The sequence below is a fragment of the Cryptomeria japonica genome, chromosome 6 (genome assembly GCF_030272615.1).
Source record: "Cryptomeria japonica chromosome 6, Sugi_1.0, whole genome shotgun sequence".
In the NCBI taxonomy this organism is placed as follows: domain Eukaryota; kingdom Viridiplantae; phylum Streptophyta; class Pinopsida; order Cupressales; family Cupressaceae; genus Cryptomeria; species Cryptomeria japonica.
Window position 1 is genome coordinate 36,101,934 of NC_081410.1, and position 20,987 is coordinate 36,122,920.

Here is a 20,987-nt window from a genome sequence, read left to right on the forward strand (position 1 = left end):
GGAAATCATGGGTGATGCCGATGGGTTATAAAGTTGAAGCTGATTTACTAATTGCTTATGTTGATCATCTCCTAGCTCAACCGGTAGACCCTAATACAATAAGGTTTGGAACATATAAGGAGAAATGTATTGAGGTGCATTCTGAGCTTATCAGACTGGTCATTGCAAAGAAGGTCAGAAAAGAAGCTGAACAATTTGTAGTTCAACAAGGATTTACAAAGGAGGTGATTGTTGAGGCCAGAGAAAAATTTGAAGAAAAGAAGGCTAATGAATCCTCTAGTGCTCCAACCGGTACCAGTACTGGTAGAAACACAAGATGTACTGTTGCTAAGGAGAAACTTTCTAAAATTCAATTTAAGAGAAAAGGGAAATAAATCAAGCCCCCTGCACCTAAAGCACTAGTAGTCACCAGTAAGAGGAATAAGGAGAAAGAAAAGAGAGTTGTAGATGAAGAAGAAACAGAGTTTGAAGGAGAGAAGAAAGAGATGAGAGCCAGTGGTAAGAAATCAAAGGTTGTTGGAGCAACTACTATAAAATAAGTTAAGAAACCGATAACTAAAGTTACTCCCTTTGAAAAATTATTGTTACAAATTAAGGAGTATGGTATTTTGGTTAATGTAAAGAAACTTAATGATAATTTGGTGAAGATGAAAAAAAGAAAATAGAAGATGCAGTAGTTCTATTTATGAATAAACATAGCAAAGCCCTGATTGATTTGCAAGGGAAAATATCAAATTCTTTGTACAATAAATTAGATGCAAGATGACAAGTAGCCATAAAACAAGATAGGGAATTTATTGAATTTGTTCTTGTAAGTTTACAACCGGAAGCCTCAAAGGAGGATTTGCAAAATATTCTTTTGAATTCAAAACCAATTTTTAGATCAAAGAAAAGGCTTACAAGATTACTTGTTGGTGAGTCCCAGTTTGTACAAGATGAGACTATGGAGATTTTAAAGAAGTTTTTAGGATTGCTCCCTGAAGAAGAAGAAGAAGAACCGGAGAGATTAAAGGGAAAAGATCTCCTTGATGATTTGGAGATTGATGATATTATACCAGATGAGATTGCTTTTAATACAAGCAATAAGGAAGATCCAATCATTATTCCTGATGAAGAGAATGTATTATCGGAAACCAATCAAACTGGTACTAAAAAGGAAATAAATGATAAGATAGGGAATATGCAGGTTGTTGAGCAACAAGAAATTGCATCGGAGAAAGATAAAGAATAGAAACAAGTAGAAGATCCACCAGTGTTAACTCAAATAGGTAATGTGTAGACCATTGTACCATCAATAAAGGATAAGGAAAAGGAAGAGGAGAAGACTAAAGAAGAGAAGAAGGAAGCAGAGAAGGTGAAATTAGAGGTACATGAGCAAAAAGTGACACCCTGGTCAATTACATCCAAGAAAAATATTGATGATGATGAAGAGGAAGACATAGTACGTATACAAGTTCCTCTAAATATGGATATGTTGAGCCCAAAAGAGCTAATGGAGATTGCATCTGTCATGCAATCTAGAGCACAGAAGAAAGAAGCACAAACAGTTCAAAGTGTTGTTGATATTCTATCTAGTCTATTACTAGAGATAGACACTAATAATCTCTCAACTCCAATTGAGAAATTAGAACATTTGGTTACATCTGTAGGGGAGAAAATGAAGATCTTCGAAGAAGTTGCAATCAAGAATGCTGAGAAGGAATATGAGAAGAGAAGGATTGCAATTTTGATCAAGGAAATTGACAAAGATAGAGTAGGTCTTAGTGATAATATGAAATAGATAAAAGATGCACTAAAGATCAAAGGTAAAATATTGTCTACAATTTATAATTTTTCATTATTTCTTGATGATATAGAGAAGATCAAGGAAGGACAACAAACAATAAAGGTTAACATTGAATCATTTGATCCTTTAAATGATTCAACTACAATGTTTGGTCATTCTATTCTAAGTGTACAACATAAGTTGAAGTCATATGAGGTAGAAAAGGTCAAGCAGACTGCAACTCTATAGGAGTTATAGACACATATAGTTCCCAAGTTACAAATTTTGCAAAGAGGCTACAAGGAAACAGAGGCAATCTTGCTGACACTAGAGACAAGCACTCTAGATGCCATCAAAGATCTTGCACACTAGATCTGGACACATATTGAGATCACATCAGCTCTTTTGGAAACATGGGATAATGACTTGTAGGATTTGAAGATTAATTTTGATAACATTTTTTCAAAATGTCCTATGTAAATTGTCGAACTCTTGTACATTTTGCATTGGTTATACAAATTTTGGTCTATGGTATTCACTTTGTTTAACATGTATTTTCTTACCTTTTCCATTACTGTCAAAGGGAGAGTAGTAGTATGAAATCTTTTGTAAAGATAGTAGTATACATGTTTGTAAATTTTTGGAATAGCATGTAATTGCTAAGGGGGAGTTTTGAGCAATAATTTTTGTAATGTGACACTTAGACAAAATGTTTCCTAAGTGTTGCCATCAATGCCAAAGGGGGAGATTGTTGGCTTCATGATGATGTTGTCGATGTAATAGGTTTATTGATGACTTGTTTTGTGTTGTCATTGATGGCAACCATGTTTTGTCAGTCATCTAAGTCATTTAGTTCAATTGGTAAAGCTTAACTAGTAGTAGAGTTAGTTATATAGTGAACCTGTAAACAGGGATAGTGTTATGATCAAGTGATCGGTATAGAAGATTGGTGAAGAAGTAAGTGTTACGGTTTGGTACACATGCTTATGATATTGTTAAGAGTCTATTACTTGAACTACATCAACAAATTCAAAGTATGGAGTGATTTATGATCAGAAGAATAGTGACATTCATGAAGAGCACAAAACCAGTAGAGCAAAGTTACTTAGATCGGTACACCGGTAATATTTTTATGTGGTGTTATGTTTTTCTGACATAAGGAAAGTGTGATGAGAAAGATAGACTAGATACATTGAACCTAGGAAATTATTCCAAGGGTTCTTGGCCGACTTAGAAGAATTGTTTATAAAAAAGAGTATATTGTGTGATGATGTATTAGATATGAGATTCATAGTGCGAATTTGATTGCACGGTGAAAGAAGAAGCTCTATATTGATGTTTAGTTAGTGTTAGAAGTAGAACTGAAGCAGATCTAATTAGGAAAATAGGCGCTATATGCAGATCAATTAAACTTGTTGTTGCCTAACAGTTGGAGCAAGATAAAATCCTCTCACAAGGTCACTCCTAACCGGGTGCGGTAGGATTCTCATAGGTCCGAAGGTTAAATCCCTTAATAGGGTCACACATTAACTTGTGTTGTTTAAATCCCATACTTGAGTAGCTCTTAACAGGGCTGGTCCTAATAGGCCTTATTGTAATCTCTTAATCAGGCCAAGACACTCTTAACTGGGTGTGCTCCTAATAGAGCAATTGTAAGACCTTAACCAGCCAGATCCATATTCTGCAGATAGTTGATCTTGTGGGTACCAATTCCCACCATGGAATTTCCCATTTGGGTTTCCTCGTGAAAACCATTGTGTTATGTGGTGCTTGTATTATTGGGTGTTAGCTTATGTGTTTATTTTCTTTGCATGCTTATTAAGTTTCAAGTTGATTAAAGTGGTGATCAGATTTATACTATTTTTGCTTGCATTGATTCACCCCCCCCTCTGAGTGCCTTATAATTTTATCAGATTTTGTCAATAATTTTAGTGTTATAACGATGGCTTTGTCTGGGGATGTATTCCCCCTGTGGGCATAACAAGAATTCAAAAATGTCTCTAGGAAAGCAGACCAAGACTAAAATGGGAAATGGAATGATGAATTGTACATATGGTATGGTGAAAAAATGAATCCTAATCTACTTTGCATCGAATAAATCTTCTTTAGGAAAAGAAGTACTTCAAGAATTGTCCATGCGCTGGAAACTCTTGAGTCTCTCTTGATGTATTTTGTAGATAGCATGAGTCTTCTCCTCTGTGAGGCCCTACCCCGACCTGTCCTAGCATTTCAGTCATTTTCATGTTGGAACTATTATTGATGCTTCATTTCTATGCATTATGGATGTAGAGTTCTATATGATCCCATGATTGGATAACATTGATATATTGATGCTTCATTTCTATGCATTATGGATATAGAATTTTATATGAATCCAGGATTGGATAACATTGATATGGTGTATGTCAGTTATTTGATTCGCATAACTTTATTATGATGTTAGAAATATGATGCATGTCTTATGAATGGTTGAAATTTATGAGGATTATGATAATGTCATTAAGTGAATTGCTTTATGTGTATTTCATTGGATATATGGTAAATTGATTTGTATGATGGCAATTGTATGTGGAGTGATTGAATTGTATTTCTTTTATAGGTTAAATTTATATCTGGTTATTTGGGAATTACTACTATGTAATTGAGATGAGTAGGAAAATTATCCATGTGACCATGGAAACAATATGGAGAATCAAGCCTAGGCCTATATGCGATTCTGAAGCCAGGGGTTGTCTATTTGGAGAGACAACCCCTCATTTGTAAATGTATTTTAATTTGTAAATGTTATGCTTGGTTTAGTGTTTAGTTTGGAAATTTGTTTAATTTATAAATTTTAAAAGAAACATTTGCCATGTGTGTTTTGGTGATGTGTAATTCTTTTTGTAGTGTCACTTGACACATGTGTCGTAAGTTGAGTTGGCATTGTCATGTCTCTTTTTGAGGATTTATTTTACCAATGTTTATATTTTCAATTATCTTTGATGGTCCCAAGCAAACCTAGGATAGTGAGCCACTAGGAGGGTCAACTCAGAGTTGACCCGTAGGTAAACTTTGGGTGGACTTCCAAGGGGTTAACCTAACTCTTGGAGTCAATTTTGGGGCATTTTTAGTGGGCCATATGATGTACCTATGGATGAAGGCCAAATTTGGCCATGTGTCCACTCCTTAGGACTTGTTTAATCTCCCCAAAAAGTGAGTTTTCCAAGTTGGCCGAATTTCATCTTTAAAAGAGCCTTCCTTGGTTAAATAGCCCACTTCATGAGTGTCATCCATTTTCCCCATTCTATTTCCCTTTTTGAGGTGCCTTAGCTAGGGAGTGTGTAAGGTTTTGGGAAGATCAACCAATGAGCATCCATCACCCTTCCCAAGTGGGTTGGAAAGAGTGAGGTGTGGCTTCATAGGGAATAGTTTGGGAGGGAAAAGTTTGATCACCCACTCTCCATCTTTGGAGACTTAGAATCTTCAAGTTTTGAAAGTTTAGGATATTTTGGATAAGTCTTGAGAAGGAAGAAGTGGTGGATTTGGGCAGCTCTACTCCAAACTATCCTTTGCATCCCTTTGGCAAATTCAAGGTTGGTTGAATCACTATCTATGTATGTTGTAAGTTTAATTTGAATGAATGTTTGTTTTCATTGTTTCCTCCCATTGTTGTTTTATTTGTGAAGGAAGAATGTTGTGTTCTTCCCTTTGTTTTTTGGTTGAGTATTATATTTGTGTTTTGGGATTTTTCAAGGCCAAACTCACCCTTGGGAGGGTAGAGTGGCCTTAGGGTGAAGGGTTGTTTGATAACCTTAGAGTGAGAGGCTCTCTTTGGAAGAGAGTGATTCTCAAGGGATTTTTGTGACCCTTGCTGCATAGTGATTGTTTATGCATTTGGGGGTCATAAGGGGAGATTTGATGGCTTGTATGCCTTGGGGGTCATAAGAAATGGTTGCAACAAGTTTGGAACTTGTGATGTGTTCTTGGTTGCCTTGCAATGGCATTGTGTTTCTACTATTTGCAGTTTTCTCCTCAAGGTACTTAGTCCACCTTCACCCATTTAAAAATCACATATGTGATGATGTTAAGCCTTGGGATGGGAATGTGTTTGTTGTGAAGTTTTCTTTCTTGTTTGTGTATTGCTTGTGTGTATCCCGTTTAGGTCTTGGTTCTCCAAGCTCGAGGGTGGCTTCTAGTAAGCCTAGGTTGGGAGGTAAGCCTCCATGGTCACAACCTCAAAGCTTTGTATTGCAGGTTTTCTTGGAAAAAGGAAGGAAAGAAAAGCTAGGAGTTGATCCTATTATTATTTGTTTTAGTTGCAAAAGATAAATGTATTTATTTTGGAAGCTCTCATTTAGTAGAAATGAGAGCCTAAGTTGGGTATCTACCCATTTGTAAAGTTGACCATGTTGTAATAAAAGTATTCTTTAAACCATGTTTTATCATGAAATAAATGTATTCTTTTATTAGATTTGATCTTGCAAGAAAGAAATAAAATAAATTTGGAGTGTGTTTCTATAGTTTTTGAGTTATTATTTATTTGTATTTACTTCTTGAAAATAAAACTTATTTCTACTTTTTTTGCACATTGTAGAATGAATGGAAATAAATGAAATATTAAAGCATGAATGTTAGTAAAAGGAAATACAACATTTACTTCTTTCTATTATTCCAAAATGCAAAATAATGTAAATAGGTTTTTAAATGTGTATATTATTATTGCATCATCATGTAGTCTTTGGATTAAATGATTTTAGACTATTTTAGTTGCGACTGAAATTAATTTATTTCTGTTGTTTTTCCCATTTTATAATGAAGAGAATAAATCTAGATAAATTAATCTAAGTCTAAAGTTAAACTATATGATATTTAAAATAGAAAGAAATACATTTATTTAAATCTCTTAGTTTTAAATAATTTTCCCTAATGTGTCTAGAAAATATAGATTTAAACATAAGAGAGAAATCTAGATATTCTTATTGCTTAAGTTTTTTTTTTTAAAAAGGTTAGTTTCCATTCCTATTACATATATATAAAAAAAGAAATAAAACATATATATATATATATATATGAACATGTCTATATATATAGTATATTATTTAAAAATAAAAATAAATAAGTAAATAAAATTAAAAAGTTAATAGTGAATCCCTTATCCTCAAGACCCGCGGAGCCGAAGCTCTGCATGGGCGGCCTCAAGCGGCTTGAGGCCCTCTGTGGGCCACAACCCACAGAGGCGCCACTGTGGGCTAAGGACCACAGGGGTGCCCGCAGCACCGCTGCGGGCTGTCACCTGCAGGGGAGACCTTGGCCACCATTGCAAGCCGCATCCTGTAGGGACGCCACGGTGTCGCTGCGGGCAGTGACCCATAGTGGCACCCAAGGCGCCACTGCAAGTGTCACCCCCCCGCCCCCCTGCTACCACCTTTAACCGCGACCACTATGTAATCTGCACCCACCTGTGTAAACCTATCCACGGCCATAAAAAAATAAGATCCACCTCCACCATGTTTGATGGACCTGCATAACACACAAGACAAAAACCCTAACCCGAATTTTGGGTTAGGGTAAAACAAGTAGTAGAAATATTAGTAGGGTTAGTTAGGTTTTATAAGTTTTTAATTAGGTTACTTGGGTATATTTTTATATTTAAGTTTGAAAAAAACATATATCTGGGGGGAAACCCTTTTTGAAATTGAAAAGGGCAACCCCACATGTGTTTTAGTTATGTAGTTAATGATTTAATTTAAAAAGGGGGTTTTAGATTTAAGGTATCCTTTATTACTTTAATCATTTATTTCTTTGATTCCATTTACATACATATGCAAAAAAATATTTATATATTTATATTTAAATGTTTAGATTAAATTCTATTTGGAAGTTTTTATTAATGAGATTTAATAAAAGACGTGTAAATATTTAGGGCATAGGGGATTATTTATTTGGCTAACTTTAAATATTTGTATTGTTATTATTGATTTAGTTAACCTTAGTCGAATCTAGTCGCATTAAATACATTTGCTCAATTGGTTATTAAATGTAATAATCTAAGTGCTAGCATTATTTTTATTATTCCTAGGAGCAATTAGGAATTATTTGAGATAATTAATATCTCTTGGCTAATTAGTTAAGGATTATTTGTTTAAATTAATTTATTAATTAATGAAATAGTAATGACACTTTTGGACGATTAATTCCACATTTAATTATTATCGCATGTGTGGTTAATTTAATTAAATTAACTTTGGTAATCAACTCTTTTATATTTTGAGTTAACCTATAGATAAGACAAGACTTAATTATTGCATCTTTAATTTAGCATAATTAGTTTTATTAGGATGTCTAAAAACAAATTTTTTTGTTCCGTTTTTTCCCCAAAGTTTGGGCATGACATCCTCTTTTGTCTATGATCACAAATGGTCCAATCCATAGTGCTTCAAATTTACCATCATTTCCCTTATCCCGATTTCTGGCATTCCACATGAGGATCTAATCTCTTTCCTTAAATTTTTTATCACTGGATTTTTTATCATGTAGGGCCTTTACCTTCTATTGCATTTTTATGTTGCATACCTATACCTCATTTCTGATTTCATCCAATTTTGCAAGCTATTCTATTCTTGTATCCATAGGCTTAGGGAAATGTAAACCTTCTGTTGTCATGAACTTGTATACTAGTGAGAGGTTATTTATAAGCATTATAGCCTAGAAGCCATATACCAATTCAAATGGAGATTTTCATGTAGCCTTTTTTATAGTGATTCTATCTACCCATAATGCCAACCTCAGTTTGGAATCCCATGATCTTTTATTTTTTCCCAATATCTTCTTTATTATCTTCAAGATATTTTTGTTACTGGATTTGTTACAAGCTAGGGTTGTCGTTACATCAAAATATCGACATGTCAATGCCCGATACAAACACTAGACTTATAGAATCCACAGGAGGTTGTTAAACCATGTCGTGAATCCCCATGAGGGACGCTAGCCCACTGCCAACAATCCCCCTCATAACATCACTCAACGTGGCCTGCATGATTCAATCCTGTGACCAATCTTTGATACCAATTGTTAGGATTTCCAAAGATACTGAGAGGGGGAGGTGAATCAGTTACCTAACCGGTAAATAGATTTTCTGACCTTATTAAATAAATTGCATTCCAAAAAAGTGTACTAGTAAACAAGACTTAATGTAGTAAATATGAACAATAAACACAGCATAGAAAGCACACCATAACACAAGATTTTTAATGAGGAAACCCAGTGTGGGAAAAACCTTGGTAGGATTTGTGACCCACAATATTCACTCACTGGCTAATGAATGTATATTACTTACAATAGGGGCCTCCACATTCAGGAAGGCCAACTGCCTAAAGCTCACTGCTTAATTAAAAAAGTAAGTCTCACTGACTTACAAAATGGATTATGCAAATCCAATATAATGTACTTCTTTAGTTCAACATCTATTATGCTAGGTTCAGTATTGATTTAAGCTCATACAATAACCATAAACCTTACTCCAAAATCTGCCTTAATATTCGCACATTACTTCTGCAATATTCTAACCATGTTCGCATCTGAAATGATCTACAAGATCTCATACTTATATATGAGTCTTATTATAATATGCCTTGTTGGCTTACAAAAAGATATTACAATTAAATACAATATACAATAATCAAAATCCTGTCGGCTGGGGTGCCAATAATCATCGTTGTCGTTGTCGGTGAACTATCTGTCAGTGTAGAGTCTGTCGGTGCTAGTGACTATTGGTGCCATAGGATTGCAAGGTTGCTATCAATGACAATACCTTCCATCATCTACAATTCTCATTGGAGTGTACAATGCCAACAATCTCCCCCTTTGGCATTGATGGCAACACCCATGAGAAAAATTCAAAATTGTATCCAAAAATTGAAGTCCATAAATCTTACCGAGACTGTGTGTTCCCCCTAAGCAGATGATCTCTAAGTCATTAGATTTTTCTCTTCTCTACTACACCCCCTTTGGAATCAATGACAAAGGTTGTCAAAATGTCAATTGAGTGTAGTTATCAGCTAGAACCCTATAACTAGTTGGTTACAATCTAAAATATGTCTGCTAATACAAAATTCAGGCTCTTAGTGAATCTATCACTATCCTTCAATGCTACCTCTATTCTTTGAATGGTACCAGTGAGGTGATGCATTTTTGCTTCCAGTGTCTTCAGTCCTTGAACAAGTGCCTCTGATATCTCTTTCCTTAAAGAGATGAGGTAATCTAATTTAGGACTAAGTCTACATTTAAGTTATTTTTCCTTGTATTATATTCTCTCCTTTTTCTTCTCCAATTTTTCAATTTTCTCCTCAAGAATTTCTATTTCCTTCTCTATAATTGATATTGGTTCGAAGAAGCCAATGATGTTGTCAGCTATATCATTTATTTTTGTTTGTACTTTACTGATCTCCTTGTCAAAATCCACTGTCAAAATATTAGTCTTACATGTGTCTCTATACAACTCCTTAAACTCCATTATTGTTTTGCTTAGTGTCGGTAGGAGGGTATCAATGTGTTCCATGCACTTCTTTATTGTCTCATAAAAGAATTTCTCTTTTTCCTTGTGCATTTTCTCTCTAAACGTCTCCTCATTTATTTGTTCCACTGTCAATATGTTAGCGGTGATATACTTAGACAATGTGTGTAATTGACTTAAAGAATCTTTATTTTCCACATTGTACTTGGGTGCAATCAATTTTAGAATAGGAATGGTATCATTAATAGCCTTATATGCTAGTGCACTACACTCTATGAGTTTATTAATTGAATCCAATAATAGCTCTATTAAATTAGTTGGTCTGAATTCTGTCATGGAAGAACTAGATGATTGTCCAGCTACCTTAACAATCAACATTTCATCAGTGTGAGTAACCTCTTTGCTTGTATTGACCTCTGGTAGGTCAGTTTGTGTCTGCATTTCTATCAGCAAAGGCTTAGGCTTCTCAGTTGTTGCCAGTCATACTGTCCCTACATGAACCTATGACTCAACCTTTTCTCTTCCTATTTCTCAACCTGTACCTCAGTGGGTTTCATTGTGCTCTCTACTGCTGGTTTCTCTGATGAAATAGATAAAAGATGCACTAAAGACCGGAGGTAAAATACTATCTACAATTTATAATTTTTCATTATTTCTTAATGATATAGAGAAGAAGATCAAGGAAGGACAAAAAACAATAAAGATTAACATTGAATCATTTGATCCTTTAAATGATTCAACTACAATGTTTGGTCATTCTATTGTAAGTGTACAACATAAGTTGAAGTCATATGAGGCAAAAAAGGTCAAGCGGACTACAACTCTATAGGAGTTATAGACACATATAGTTCCCAAGTTACAAATTTTGTAGAGAGGCTACAAGGAAATAGAGGCAATCTTGCTAACACTAAAGATGAGCACTCTAGATGCCATGAAAGATCTTGCACACCAGATCCGGACACATATTGAGCTCACATCCAATCTTTTGGAAACATGGATTAATGACTTGCGGGATTTGAAGATTAATTTTGATGACATTTTTTCAAAATGTCCTATGTAAACTATCGAAATCTTATACATTTTGCATTGGTTATGCAAATTTTGGTCTACTGTATTCATTTTGTTTAACATGTATTTGCTTACCTTTTCCATTACTGTCAAAGGGAGAGTAGTAGTATGAAATCTTTTGTAAAGATAGTAGTATAAATTTTTGTAAATTTTTGGAATTGCATGTAATTGCTAAGGGAGAGTTTTGAGTAATAATTTTTGTAATGTGACACTTAGACAAAATGTTTCCTAAGTGTTGCCATCAATGCCAAAGGGGGAGATTGTTGGCTTCATGATGATGTTGTTGATGTCATAGGTTTATTGATGACTTGTTTTGTGTTGTCATTGATGGCAACCATGTTTTGTCAGTCATCTAATACATTTAGTCCAACTGGAAAAGCTTAACCGGTAGTAGAGTTAGTTATATAGTGAGCCTGTAAACAGGGACAATGTTATGATCAAGCGACTGGTTTAGAAGATTGGTGAAGAAGTGAGTGTTGCGGTTTGATACACATTCTTATGATATTGTTAAGAGTCTATTACTTGAACTACATCGACAAATTCAAAGTATGGAGTGATTTATGATCAAAAGAACAATGACATTCATGAAGAGCACAAAACCGGTAGAGAAAAGTTACTTAGATCGGTACACTAGTAATATTTTTATGTTGTGTTATGTTTTTCTGACATAAGGAAAGTGTGATGAGAAAGATAGACTAGATACATTGAACCTAGGAAATTGTTCCAAGGGTTCTTGGCTGACTTAGCAAAGTTGTTTATAAAAAAGAGTATATTGTGTGATGATGTTGTAGACGTCTAAAAATGGTCAATGCTTACGGAATCATACTTTAACATTTGTGCATTGCCTTATTTTAGGGTTTTTGCATCACATTAACATTTCTCCTATGATTCGCACTTGGTCTTTATCATTTGCGAGCATCGAGTCTTTCTTCTGCATTCTTCATTTATCTCGCTTTCGAATTTGGTCTTGTTGATAACAATATCAGTCATGATTTTGGTCAATCTTATCCTGTCGCATCTATGTGCATATTCATTTGTCATCATTTTGGAAATCGTCAATCCTAATTAGGGTTTTGTCCTCTTATCAATCTTGTCATCATGTGATTGATTTGTCATCAATCATTGTCATTTTCAATCTTATTATCTTGCAATCGATTTGTCATTGATCCTTGTCTTTTGATCAATTTGTCATCAATCTTGTCATCTTGTGATCTATTTTGTCATCGATCCTTGTCTTCTTGTCAATTTTATCATTTTGCGATCGATTTCTCATTGATCGTCGTCTTTCTCAATTTGGATCAATTAGTTATTGTTCCTCGTCAATTGGCGCATTTATCAATCACATCATTTATCACATTGGTCTTTTATCAAGTTAGAAACATGATCAAATCGAATCAATATTGATTATCCTTTGTCAAGACCTAATGGTCATCCTTGCATTTCTAATTCATCTTTTAGGGTTTCATGATTTTATTCATTTAACCCTGTTTGTCATTTCTCCCTCTAAGTTAAATAATTTATTTATTTATCCTAGGTATTCATGTCACAATTAAATGTTTAATTTAATTGGCTAACTAATTATTCCTCTTTTTGTGAATTAATTAATAAATGAAAAATTATTAATTGATTTACCTAATTTCTCCTAATTCCTAATTTCCTAATTTTTCATCAATTTCTAAATTCCCTCTTTGTGAATTAATTAATAAATGAAAAATTATTAATTAATTCACTAAATTCCTATTTTCCTCATTTTCTAATTTCCTAACTCTTATTTTCCAATTTTCTAATTTTTCCTAATTTCTAATTCAATTTCCTCCTATTTTTCTCCTAATTTCATGGGAATGACATTTCAATTTGTCATAATTTGTCATAATTGACAATCAATCAATTTTGACATAGAAAGTTGTCATAATTTTGTCATGAATTATCAATCAATTAATTTTGCATAGAAAGTGCAAATTTGTCATAAATTTGTCATAATTGACATTCTTGATTTGCAATTTCCATTTGAATATCTTCATGCTAATTTGATCGTCTCTCCAATTTGTCTATAAATTGGATGAATTTCTTCAATCCTGATCTATTAATCACATTATCTAATAACCACTTTGTCAATCACGCTTCGAGTATTCTTGAGCAATCATCTTGTCTACTTGCTTTCATATCATGATCATGCACTTGTAGGTGAGATCCACAACAAAGCTATTTGAAGAAGAAAGAAGGACAATGGAGCCACATGAAGGAGACAGTCAAATCTGCACTTGGTTTGCTTAATTTTCAAATCTTGAATGTTTTATTTTCATGTCTTTATTGAGTGTGTTTAGGATTGATCATTGCATTTAAGCTTTCATGATTGAGCTATGACTAATATTGATTTGCTTGTGATGATTTCCGATTTCCTAGCTACAGATGTATTAGATATGAGATTCATAGAGTGAATTTGATTGCGCGGTGAAAGAAGAAGCTCTATATTGATGTTTAGGTAGTGTTAGAAGTAGAACTGAAGTGGATCTAATCAGGAAAATAGGTGCTATATGCAGATCAATTAAACTTGTTGTTACCTAATAGTTGGAGTAAGATAAAATCCTCTCACAAGGTCACTCCTAACCGGGTGTGGTAGGATCCTCATAGGTCCGAAGGTTAAATCCCTTAATAGGGTTACACATTAACTTGTGTTGTTTAAATCCCATACTTGGGTAGCTCCTAACATGGCCGGTCCTAACAAGCCTTATTGTAATAGCTCTTAATTGGGCCAAGACACTCTTAACTGGGTGTGCTCCTAACAGAGCAGTTGTAAGACCTTAACTAGTCAGATCCCTATTCCGCAGATAGTTGATCTTGTGGGTACCAATTCCCACCATGAAATTTCCCATTTGGGTTTCCTCATGAAAAACATTGTGTTATGTGGTGCTTGTATTATTGGGTGTTAGCTTATGTGTTTATTTTCTTTGCATGCTTATTAAGTTTCAAGTTGATTAAAGTGGTGATCAAATTTATACTATTTTTTCTTGCACTGATTCACCCCCCCCTCTGGGTGCCTTATAAGTTTATCAGATTTTGTCAATAATTTTAATGTTATAACAGTGACTTTTTTTGGGGCTGTATTCCCCCTGTGGGCATAACAAGAATTCAAAAATGTCTCTGGGAAAGAAGACCAAGACTAAAATGGGAAATGGAATGATGAATATGTACATATGGTATGGTGAAAAAATGAATCTCCTAAGGATTGTCTATGCACTGGAAACTCTTGAGTCTCTCCTAATGTATTTTGCAGATAGCATGAGTCCTCTCCTCTATGAGGCCCTACCTCGACCCATCCTAGCATTTCAGTTAATAATCTAAGAGCTAGCATTATTTTAATTATTCCTAGGAGCAATTAGGAATTATTTGAGATAATTAATATCTCTTGGCTAATTAGTTAAGGATTATTTGTTTAAATTAATTTATTAATTAATGAAATATTAATGACACTTTTGGAGGATTAATTCCGCATTTAATTATTATCGCATGCGTGGTTAAGTTAACTAAATTAACTTTGGTAATCAACTCTTTTATATTTTGAGTTAACCTATAGTTAACACAAGACTTAATAATTGCATCTTTAATTTAGCATAATTAGTTTTATAAGGATATCTAAAAACAAATTTTGTTTTTCCCTTTTTGCCCCAAAGTTTGGCCACGACATCCTCTTTTGTCTACAATCACAAATGGTCCAATCCAAAGTGCTTCGAATTTACCATCATTTCCCTTATCCCGATTTCTGGCATTCCACATTAGGACCTAATCTCTTTCCTTAAATTTTTTATCACTAGATTTTTTATCATGTAGGCCTTTACCTTCTATTGCATTTTTATGTTGCATACCTATTCCTCATTTCTGATTTCATCCAATTTTGCAAGCTTTTCTATTCTTTTATCCATAGGCTTAGGGAAATGTAGACCTTCTATTGTCATGAACTTGTATACTAGTGAGAGGTTATTTATAGGCATTCTAGCGTAGAAGCCATATTCCAATTCAAATGGAGATTTGCATGTAGTCTTTTTTACAGTGATTCTATCTGCCCATAATGCCAACCTCAGTTTGAAATCCCATGATCTTTTATTTTTTCCCAATATCTTCTTTATTATCTTTAAGATATTTTTGTTACTGGATTTGTTACAAGCTAGGGTTGTCGTTGCACCAAAATATCGACCTGTCAATGACCGATACAAGCACTAGACTTATAGAATCCATAGGAGATTGTTAAACCATGTCGTGAATCCCCATGAGGGACACTAGCCCACTGCAAACAATTCCCCTCCCAATATCACTTGTCGCGGCCTATGTGATTCAAACCTATGAGCAAGCTTTGATACCAATTGTTAGGATTCCCAAAGATACTGAGAATGGAGGGTGAATTAGTATCTAACTGGTAAATACATTTTATGACCTTATTAAATAAATTGCATTCCAAACCAGTGTACCGGTAAACAAGAATTAATGCAGTAAATATGAACAATAAACATAGCATAGAAAGCACACCATAACAAAATATTTTTAATGAGGAAACCCGATGTGGGAAAAACCTCGGTGGGATTTGTGACCCACAATATTCACTCACTGGCCAATGAATTGATATTACTTACAATAGGGGCCTCCACATTCAGGAAGGCCAACTGCCTAAAGCTCACTGCTTAATTACAAAAGGAAGTCTCACTGACTTACAAAATGGATTATGCAAATCCAATATAATGTACTTCTTTAGTTCAGCATCTACTATGTCAGGTTCAGTAGTGATTTAAGCTCATACAATAACCATAAACCTTACTCCAAAATCTCCCTTAATATTCACACATTACTTCTGCAATATTCTAACCATGTTCGCATCTGAAATGATCTACAAGATCTCATACTTATATATGAGTCGGTAATCATCTTTGTTGTTGTCAGTGAACTGTCTGTTGGTGTAGAGTCTGCCTATGCCAGTGCCTGTTGGTGCCATATGATTGCAAGATTTACATCAATGACAATACCTTCCATCATCTACAATTCTCATTGGAGTGTACAATGCCAACAATCTCCCCCTTTGGCATTGATGGCAACACCCATGAGAAAAAATCAAAATTGTATCCAAAAATTGAAGTCTAGAAATCTTACCATAACTGTGTGCTCCCCCTGAGTCGATGATCTCTAAGTCATTGGATTTTTCTCTTCTCTACTACTCCCCCTTTGGCATCAATGACAAAGGTTGTCAAAATGTCAATTGAGTGTAGTTAGCAGCTAGAAACCTGTAACCGGCTAGTTACAATCTATAACATGTCTGCTAATACAAAATTCAGGCTCTTAGTGAATCTATCACTGTCCTTCAATGCTGCTTCTGTTCTTTGAATGGTACCGGTGAGGTGATGCATTTTCTCTTCCGCTATGTTTAGTCCTTGAACAAGTGCCTCTGATATCTCTTTCCTTAAAGAGATGAGGTAATCCAATTTAGGACTGAGTCTACATTTAAGTTATTTTGCCTTGTATTGTATTCTCTCCTTTTTCTTCTCCAATTTTTCAAGTTTCTCCTCAAAACTTTCTATTTCCTGCTCTATAATTGATATTGGTTCAAAGAAGCCAATGACGTTGTCAGCTATATCATTTATTTATGTCTATACTTTACTGATCTCCTTGTCAATATCTACTATCAAAATATTAGTCTTACATGTGTCTCTAGACAATTCCTTAAACTCCATTATTGTTTTGCTTAGTGCCGGTAGGAGGGTGTCAATGTGTTCCATGCACTTCCTTATTGTCTCATAAAAGAATTTCTCTTTTTAGTTGTGCATTTTCTCTCTAAATGTCTCCTCATTTATTTGTTCCACTGTCAATATGTTAGCAGTGATATACTTAGACAATGTGTCTAATTGACTTAAAGAAGCTTTATTTTTCACATTGCACTTGGGTGCAATCAATTTTAGAATAGGAATGGTATCATCAATAGCCTTATATGCTAGTGCATTACACTGTGTGAGTTTCTTAATTGAATCCAATAATACCTCTATTACATTAGTTGGTCTGAATTCTATCATGGAAGAACCAGATGATTGTCCAACTACCTTAACAATCTGGATTCCATCGGTATGAGTAACCTCTTTTCTTGTATTGACCTTTGGTAGATCAGTTTGTGTTTGCATTTCTATCAGCAAAGGCTTAGGCTTCTTAGCTGTTGCCGGTGGAATTGTCTCTACATGAACCTATGACTCAACCTTTTTCTCTTCCTGTTTCTCAACCTGTACCTCTGTGGGTTTCACTGCGCTCTCTACTGCTAGTTTCTCTGATGATGTCTCGGTGGTATTCACTATCGGTTTCTCAATATACAGCTCTGAACTGTCCACTGCTGGTATCTCAACTAGTTTGTCTGTGTTATAAGCCGGTTGCTCTAGCTCTGTAAGTTTTTTAATGTTTGTATTAACGGTATTGTCAGTAACCATTCCAGTAAATAGGGGATCAAATGATTGTTCAGTTTGCTCAAGTTGTGTCTCAACCATAATCTCAATTTTCTCAGTTGGTGTTTCAATTGCAATATTGTCAATCGGTGGCTCAGTAGCCACATCTTTGTTCTCACTAGTGGTTTCCTTATCAACCACAATATTGACCTCTTGTGTATCAATGTTCATTGTGTATAAAACTTCAGAATCAGGATTTGTATCCTCATGTGTAGTCTCCATATCCTTAGTTGCCAGTGTTTCAACGGTTTCAACTGGTGAAGTAATAGAAGGAGGTGGTGGCAAATTGTCTATTACTTTTATTTTGGGTAGTCCACCTACCTTGCCTTTACCTTTATCTTTCTCCTTTTGATATACCTTAAAAGTTTTCAGTCTATTGAGTTCTTCTTGCTTCTCTTTCTCCACAAAGAAGATATCCCATTTATCTGTTGTCTCTTCAGTGATTTCATTAACTCTGCCTACCATTAAAGATACATGCCGGTGACTACTAGAAAATACTATCCCGTTAGCCTCACTTATTAACTCATCAATTTCTTCTACTGATTTAACTGGGTGTACAACAAGTAGCTTTTCAACTTTTATTTTCTTATCCAATTCCTTAATAGCTAGCCTCTTGGCATCAAGTCGTCTATACAAGTCACTGGGAAAATCATCTACAACCTCTATCAAAAATTTCTTATAGATATCTAGGTGTAGAATGATACTATTTTCTATGCTTTCCTTTTCCTCATTTATAAAAGTATCATACAATTTACTAACATTAGACAACTTTCCATCATCTGTTATTTCATTCAGAAGATTGTCTAAAGGACGGGTAACCTATTTTTCCTTCTTCTTCCTTGGTGTCATTTTCTTTACTAGGGGCCTTACTGCTTATTGTTTCCTTCTTGTTTGGTTTGGTGCAGGAGAGGGTGTCGGTGAAAGTTTTCTTTTCCTTTCTACTCTCTTAAAGTCAACTGGTATTTCACTATCAGATGAAGTTCCAATCGGTGAGAGGTGAGATTCTAGTTGTAACCCTTCCAAGTCACTTTCCTTAATATCAGTGATATTCAATATATTTTCCTTGATCACTTTCACCTGTTTTGATGCTTTTCTGATAAATTTCTCCGTTTTCTTCCTTTGTTTAAGTGTTTGTACTTTGCTTTCTATTAGATTTTGCCAAGATCAAGAGCTCAATGAAATGTACAAAATAGAGACACAATATAGGACAAGAATAAACTGTATTCTCATCAATAGAAAATGATCAATATCAAAATTACAAACAATGTAGATGAGCTTGCTTATATAGGCAAGGCTATGGATATGTGAGCACACGAACATGACATGTGGCTCAATAAGAAACAAGGGTAGGTAGGAAATAGGTGTGGGTAGGTAGGAGAAATAATATAATAGTCCACATGAGGTGGATCACCCACTGAATGTGGAGTGTAACAACAAGAGTGGAGTGTAGCAACAAGATCAACACCATAAAAGGTGGAATTTCTAGTACACACACTATCCCAATGTGGCACAAACACCCAAGTGTCTCATACCCAAACTACTATGAAATTGCATTATCCTAAGTAAACTTAAGTAAGGTGTAATAATATCCAAGATGAATAGTTATTTACACCAACACCCCCCCCTTAAGTGCAACTTAGGGGAATGCACTTAAGTCTACAATGCAACTAAGCAATGCAAGATGGGTCCTGGCTACGAGGTCATGTTAGGTACCCATGTCCAAATGCAATTAAATCTCTCACAAAGTGGGGAAAGAGAGAAAAACCCAATGGGAAAAAGCCCTCCCCCAAAAGAGAGATGAAAAACATACAAGAGAACTCTCATAGAAGATTGTGAAGAACAATACCCCATGTGAGGAAAAAGTCCCCCCCATATGAGAGAAGAAGAGAAGCTAGGAATGCCCCCCTCAATGTGGAATCTGCACCAATGATAGAAGCTCGATGTATGAAGAAACTACTCCACGAATGTTGAACAACATTCCTCCCCTTAGGAAGAAACAAAACCAAAGGTGTATCCATGAAGTCTCCCCAATCATGAAGGGAAGATGTATGAAGAAAACTCATGATGAAAGGAATCTTTGAAAACTGCTCAAGTGTTCCCATGTCGATGCTAAAAGATAACCCCTCCAAAGGTGGTAAATTGTGCCACACTACTGAAAAAGGCACTCCAAGATCTAGTGGAGATGGATGTAGAACATGTCCCAAAGACTCACATGTCTCCTCAAAACATAAAGAGACCTCCTCCAACTACTGTACATAAGTATCTACAATCATGTCAACCTTAAAAGAATGATCATGTAGAGAATGAACAAGAGGGTCAGAGTGTGCCCTTGCAACAATCGAAGAAGGATCACCTTCATCAAAGAAAAGATGAATGTCGTCAATGATGTCTCCCAAATCTGCAATGTAGGATTCTACAAACAAACCTGTAATATCTGGCAAGTAATCATCCCATGAATCTGAAGCTAGAAGACAATGAATATCCTGCTGCACTGAATCACATGAAGGCAAAACTGTCACACTATCTGCATCATCAAGTTCAATAGGTGATGTGATATCAATATGAGGAGATGAAATACAAGGCTCAAGAATGGGGTCACATGTGAGAATCCCCATGTTCAAGTGTCCAAAGTTCTCCTCAAAATCTAAACCATCACAAGAAGTGTGATCATCATGTGTAGAATCATCAAATGTGAAATCATCATCATCAACAAAATCTGAAAAGGAGTATAACTGAGATGCATGATCAATTACCCCAGTCGCAATGATAGCTCTAGTCTCCATGTCTCTAATGAAAACTGAGTCAGGTGTGAACTCCACAACTCTGTTAGTTGCACCATGTGTGATTTGATAGATAGAAAGGAGATTGTTTGTCAAGTGGGGTACACACAACACATCATTGAAGGAGTTATCCCCAATGTCAATAGATCCTTTCCCAATCACATCCATGTATGTATGATTGCCCATCAAAATTTGTGGCATGGTGCAAGGCTCAAATGTAGAGAACATAGACTGTGAAGATGCCATATGATGAGAAGCCCCTGAATCTAGAAGCCATCTCTCTGAATCATGACTAATAGTAGCACATAGAGCTTTTCCTTTTCTTGTTCCAAAAAAGTGAGTCTTCCCACTTGTAGAAGCCATGAATGCCCTCCCTTTTCCTTTTGAATGTGAGGAAGTGGAAGTTGATAAATCAT